Source organism: Rhipicephalus microplus, chromosome X, assembly GCF_043290135.1.
Source record: "Rhipicephalus microplus isolate Deutch F79 chromosome X, USDA_Rmic, whole genome shotgun sequence".
NCBI classification, from domain to species: Eukaryota; Metazoa; Arthropoda; class Arachnida; order Ixodida; family Ixodidae; genus Rhipicephalus; species Rhipicephalus microplus.
The window spans coordinates 114,830,849-114,837,503 of record NC_134710.1 but is presented as its reverse complement, the minus strand read 5'-3'; positions in this window follow the sequence as shown (position 1 = coordinate 114,837,503).

Sequence of the window (6,655 nt, the reverse complement as noted above, 5' to 3'; positions counted from 1 at the left end):
CTCGTATGTTGAAAGAGTACCGCAACGGGAATGTAGGCGATGGGAAGCGTGAGTGGCATTCCCAAAAGACAGAAGCCGGTGTGGACCCCTGCCGTGAATTGGTGGCAGGGTGTCAATCAGGTCGTGCCTTAGAACCCCAGGGAAGGCCTGGACGCCATCCACTGGTGGTCTGAACGGTAGCTGAAGCGGCGACCCCATCACCAAGAAAGCGTGAACGGCGTTCCTCGACGGAGAAGCCCGTGCTGCCAACGAACCACGAAGACAGGTACCGGTGGCTTCCTGCAGATGGTTCACTTGTCGGACTGCGCCAATGGACCCAAGCCTTGGCCAGCTCAGTTCCTATTCTGATATATATATATATATATATATATATATATATATATATATATATATATATATATATATATATATATATATATATATATATATATATATATATATATATATATATATATATATATTTATATATATATATATATATATATTTATATTTATATATATATTTCTCAGTGTTGACAGTGGTTCTTCCTCTTTTTCTCTTTCTTTTTTTTCTTTCTTTTTCTTTTTTTCTCTCCCCTTTTTTTCCTTTTTTTAGTTCCCTCTCAATCTCGCAGACATGTTTCAAAGCGAGAGGGACGCGGCAGCAACGAAGTTTAGAAATTCATGTCAGTATCACTCATCCCCTGATGAAGGGAGGACCCCTCCCGAAACTGTTGGGAAATAAATATATTTATCCTTGTTGACAACGCTCCCGTTGTGTCACATCCCATATATATATATATATATATATATATATATATATATATATATATATATATATATATATATATATATATATATATATATATATATTTAACAGTCTGAAAAAAACTGTTATGGTACCAGGCGAAGGTTATGTTGTATTGTGTCACATTTGTTCGCCTGAAGGGCAGTATCAACCAACATCTATTTGTGGGGAACAACAAGGTCCTTTCTGAGGCTAGGCTAAACTGCAACACTTAGAATTCTGTCGCAGCAATAGAAACTCAGAAATAAATAAAAATATGAAACCTGCTTGTTACTTTCACGTGTAGATAAATTCCGTGAACGTATAATGAAGCAAATGACCAGCCGCTCTCAGGTGAATTTTGCCACTCACTTGCATATATGTTTTCTACGCCTAATTTGTTTTCGCGCATATTCTTTCCGTTTCTGTAGTCCACACCCCCCTACCTAATGCTAGGTATCAAACAGAATTCATCAGTGAAGTTTAACTCCCTTCCTCCCCTCGCCAAATTTTCTTCTCTGTTCGGGGAGTCGCTTGTAAGAAATCTATACGGGCCGAATTGCGTGAAGTTGATAATTTTGCATAACCAAACATACCTACTTTTCGCACAGCTAACTCTTCTTTCAGTATGATCCAACGAACCAGACATTCGTAATTCTCACACAGTTTAGTCTTCTGTTATTATGATTTAACGAACCAGACATTTCTACTTCTCGTACAGTTCAGTCTTCTTTCAGTATAATCTAACGAACCAGACAATCCTACTTCTCGCACAGTTCAGTCTTTTTTGAGCATCTACTTTGATTTGCCAGAGTCTACTTTGATCCAGACATTCCTACTCCTCACACAGCTTCGTCTCATTTTGGTATGATCCAATGAACCAGATATCCCTACTTCTCGCCAAGTTTAGTTTTCTTTTAATAAATGATCCAATGAACCAGACATTCCTACTTCTCGCACAGTTTAGTATTCTTTCAGCATGATCCAACGAACCACACAAATCTTAAATCTGTCCATGTGTCTTGGCCTCCTGATATAAATGACAATCTCTCCACGTGCTCCGAAAAAAAACGTCCAGGTGATATTAAACACTCCAGAGAGGCTTAGAATAATAAAACTTGTGTTCCGTGTGCAGCTAAATCTAAAAATCATCAAGTCTCAATCATGACCAGATGGCAAAGCGGCTTTGGCATATCAGCTAGGGGGGAATAGGGGGGCGCCAGCCCCTCCACTGTAAAAAGGGGGGGTCTGAGCCCTTTCCCACTTTGGACAGTGGTCAGGATGCATGCTGGGGAAACAAACAAGAAAGGCGAAGTTTTTCGTCAAAACAGTAATCACTCAATTATGTTCTTACGGTAGAATGAAAATGTTACGAGGCTATGCTACAACATTGTGAAATTTTGCCAACATTACCGCTGTGATGACTTTCCTTGTAGGCTCTTTGCGGTGCCGGTCCACTATGCGACGCTTTCGCGTCTTGTGCTGTATTGTATTGCAGATGAGGCTAATATATATCCCTATATTATTACATCACTTGTTCATGCTTTTATTCTGTTGTGACTTGTTGATGCAGTTACAGATGAGAACGAGCAAATCTTTTGAAGACCAGTCAAAAATTTTGCTGCTTCTGGCAAATAACTTTCTTCGAAAAGGTTATGTCATCAGCACTGCTCTGTCGAAGCTGTTGTGAGCCGTTGAGTATGACAAATCGTTTTTGATATTTATTTTTCTGTACTGAAATGCCCAAACGTTTTTCCGGTTTTGTCTCTAGTATACCTCATCAGCCTTGCTTATGGTAACTTGGATCGACGTATGTAACTGCGCGGTAGTAAACACGGACGACAAGAAGATACAAGGACAACATCATATCCTTGTATCTTCTTGTCGTCCGTGTTTACTACCGCGCAGTTACATACGTCGATCATGAATCACCAACTCGCCCAATCGTCCACCTTGGTAACTTGGAGTTGTAGCGGCAGCTTGTAGAGTGGCCACGAATAAAGCTGCAGTTGACTCGAGCTTAGTAGGAAGCTGAACTTCTAAGCTTGCCCCACAACTTGACCCCAGCGGACCAGGGAGAAGGTGAAAGACTGTGGTTTTTAGCACTATGGAGGCTCAGTTAAGAGTCAGGCTATGGTTGGTTTTCACTCAACTAGAATTGTCTTTTAGGGCTAAAAATTGATCTCGGACAGCCAAAACGCACGCACGTGCCACGCTGCATATTTTCTATCTGTTCCTCTTTCTCCCGGCAACTATGGACTCACAGAATTGTATACGCGCGCAAACTACTAAACACCGTTATGCATCAAGTGAAAATATTTATTTACACTTATAATTCATCTCGCCAGCAGCTATAAGTAGCCGCTGCTTATGTGATTGGCAGCTAGGCTACTTGAATTACTTTTAGAATGAGATGCTTTCTGGCTTCGTGATGTCATGTAACAAGCAGGCAATTTTGTGGCACACAAAAACTTTTAAATGCTGAAGAACACATAGAAAACAATATGCTATACTGATAATGGTCTATTCTCTTATTTTTTACAAGGTCGTGCATAAGAGGTCCTTACGCGATGGATCATTTTTACGTCATAAGTTGCCTCGATTAACAAGCTGGTGCTGTGAGCATGACAAAGACTGTTTACACCTATCATATACAGCTAATGACTATATGAACAGAAAGCAACGAGGCATGGTTCAACGTTATAATCCTCCACGTTTTGTTCTTTCAAAGTAAAATTTTGTTTGCACCGTTTGTACTGGCATACTTATGCAGGTGCCTCGGGCTCGTTAAGAAATGTTAATACAAATACAATGGGTGTAAACAAAGTAGTACACCCCTATCCCTATAAATTATACATTTTTAAAAATAGGCGTTGAAAATTCAATGCGAGTAAACAATATATTTTGCCCCTAATACCACAAATTATGCTATAAACAGGTTTAGAAGTCGATATTCAGAAATAGTAATACAAATGAGCAATAATATAAGTTCACGCTCCAGAAACATTGTTCAGACTATTAGCAAACAAGGCAAATTATTATACACAAAAGCATGACTATATGCAAGAAAGTGTAAAACTTATTATAAAAAATATATAACAGCATGCATTCCTGGAAAAATCATGGTTTATCCCCCCGTCATGGGAATCGGCGTACAACACGAAAATAAAATGCGCTTTGACAGGGGTAAATAAACGTTTACTGTACATTGATAAAAGAGGGTTTGCCTAATGTGTGTTTCGGTGTTTACTAACCAAAACCCCGTTCAACGTGAACGTATTCTCGATTGAACTTGATACATAACCATCCCGACGACTAACATCCACCATGATAAATTTATTAAACAAACTATTGTGGTATTTGTAGATGGTAACCGCGAAAGCTTAATAAGAAAAAAGAGTCGTGATAGCAAGATGAGCTTCGCACATTAGATGCAAAAATGTGGCTAAGGGGGCCATTCCTCGGCCTGTCAAACTTGCATTAACTTAGTGGTATCTAAGAAAACGCATCGCGTGACCTCTGCAGGGGTATGCGAATTGATATCAAATTGCATGCTCGTCCAGGAAGTCATCTCCCTTGGTAAATAAATAAATAAATAAATAAATATATATATATATATATATATATATATATATATATATATATATATATATATATATATATATATTGAAATTCAACAGTGCAGCTGACGCTTTATTCAAGCAACAGCAAGATGGTGCCGATGATGAAGAGGAATGGGCCAAAGACTGATGATGGTTATTGATAGATGAGGAAGATGACGTACAATGAATTCTCACACTAATTTCCCCCGTCGACGGAAGCGGCCAGCCTGGCCGCGAATTACGCTGTGGAACGTATACAATAGGGCGTGAGACGCGAAACGTGCACAATCTCTGTCCCGCGGCAGCGTTGGTCAGTGGGGACATGAACAGGTGTGACACGGTAGTTCACCGGTGAGGTCTGTTCGATAAGTTTGTAGGGGCCAAGATAGCGTAACTCAAACTTTTCGCATAAGCCAGGCGTTCGCGCAGGAGTCCACAGAAGTACATTGTCGCCAGGGCGGTAGAGAACGATGCGGTGAGTGGCATCGTAACGATGTTTGCGATCTTCTTGGCTAGCTTCGGTGTTTAAACGGGCAAGACGACGGCATCGAGCAACGCGGGACAGAAACTGGTCGCAAACGAATGGTGAAGAGTTGACGGGGCCAGAAAAGAATGAAACGTCGAGTGGTGATGTTGGTTGGCGTCCGTATATTAGGAAAAATGGAGAATAGCCTGTGGTTCGTTGAACTGACGTATTATACGTATACGTGACAAAGAGAAGTATGACATCCCAATTGCGATGGTCCGGTCGGATATACATGGACAGCATGTCACACAGCGTGCGATGAAATCTTTCCGTTAAGCCATTGGTTGTCGGGTGATAGCTAGATGTTGTTTTATGAACTGTTTTTGATGCTTGAAGGACTTCAGTGAGCGTGCTTGAAAGAAATGCCTTACCCCGGTCACTCAAAAAAACACGAGGGGCTCCATGACGTAGATAAGTAGCATTCAAGAAGAAAGTTGCTACTTCCGAAGCACTTCCTGTAGTGATAGAGGCCGTCTCAGCGTACCGGGTCAAGTGATCAACCACGGTGACGATCCATCTCGTGCCGTCTGATGGAGTTGGGAGGGGCCCGAAGAGGTCAATTCCGACGACAGAGAACGGCTCTGATGGACAAGGAAGTGGTTGTAGGGTCCCTACTGGAGCAGTAGTGGGCCGCTTGCGGTGTTGGCAAAGTGCGCACGAGGCAATATATTTAGCTACTGCCGTGGAAAGACCTGGCCAAAAGAATTGACTGCGGATGTGCTCGTATGTTTTGTAGAAACCCAAGTGTCCTGACGTCGGGTCGTCGTGGGAAGCGCGCAGAACTTCAGTGCTAGTGCGCGTGGTACGACGGGAACCCATCGGTGGCGCCCCGCCGTGGTGGTCTAGTGGCTAAGGTACTCGGCTGCTGACCCGCAGGTCGCGGGTTCAAATCCCGGCTGCGGCGGCTGCATTTCCGATGGAAGCGGAAATGTCGTAGGCCCGTGTGCTCAGATTTGGGCGCAAGTTAAAGAACCCCAGGTGGTCAAAATTTCCGGAGTCCTCCTATACGGCGTCTCTCGTAATCATATTGTGGTTTTGGGACGTTAAACCCCACAAATCAATCATCGAACCCATCGGTGGCCTTCCGGGTGGAAAATGTATCGATATAGTACATTGTCCTCCAACTTGAATAGTCGGAGTTGTTTCCGAAGCCTGGCATTAGGGGAAGACGAAGCACCGGTAAGCCGACCAATGATGTCAGTGTAATAAGAATCGGCTCGCTGGTGAGTAGTAAGTACTGACGGACGGGTGGATGAAGGTAGAGAAGAAATGGATGATATCGACGAGGCGTCCTCCATATAGCCAATTTGACAAGGGTATATGACGTGCGCCGAAAACTGCGGCAAACGCATCGTGACAAAGCACCGGCATCTTGATGTTGTCTTCCAGTCTTGTAGATGACGTCCAAGTCATAAGATTGTAATCTGTGAATCCAGCGGCCAAGTCGTCCCGACAAGTTTTTGATTGTGGACAACCAGCAAAGAGCATGGTAGTCTGTCACAACAGTAAAATGTCGACCATGTAGGTATGGACGAAATTTTTGGATGGACCAGACAACAGTCAAGCACTCTTGTTCGGTTATTGAGTACCTCTTCTCTGCAGAGGTCAGAGTGCGGCTTGCATACGCGACAACTTTCTCGCGAAAGGAATGGTCGTGCTGGAGGAGTACTGTGCCGGTTCCTTGTCCACTCGCGTCAGTGTGTAATATCGTAGGTGCCTTGTCATCCAAATAACAAAGCACCGGTGGGGATGTCAGTGCCT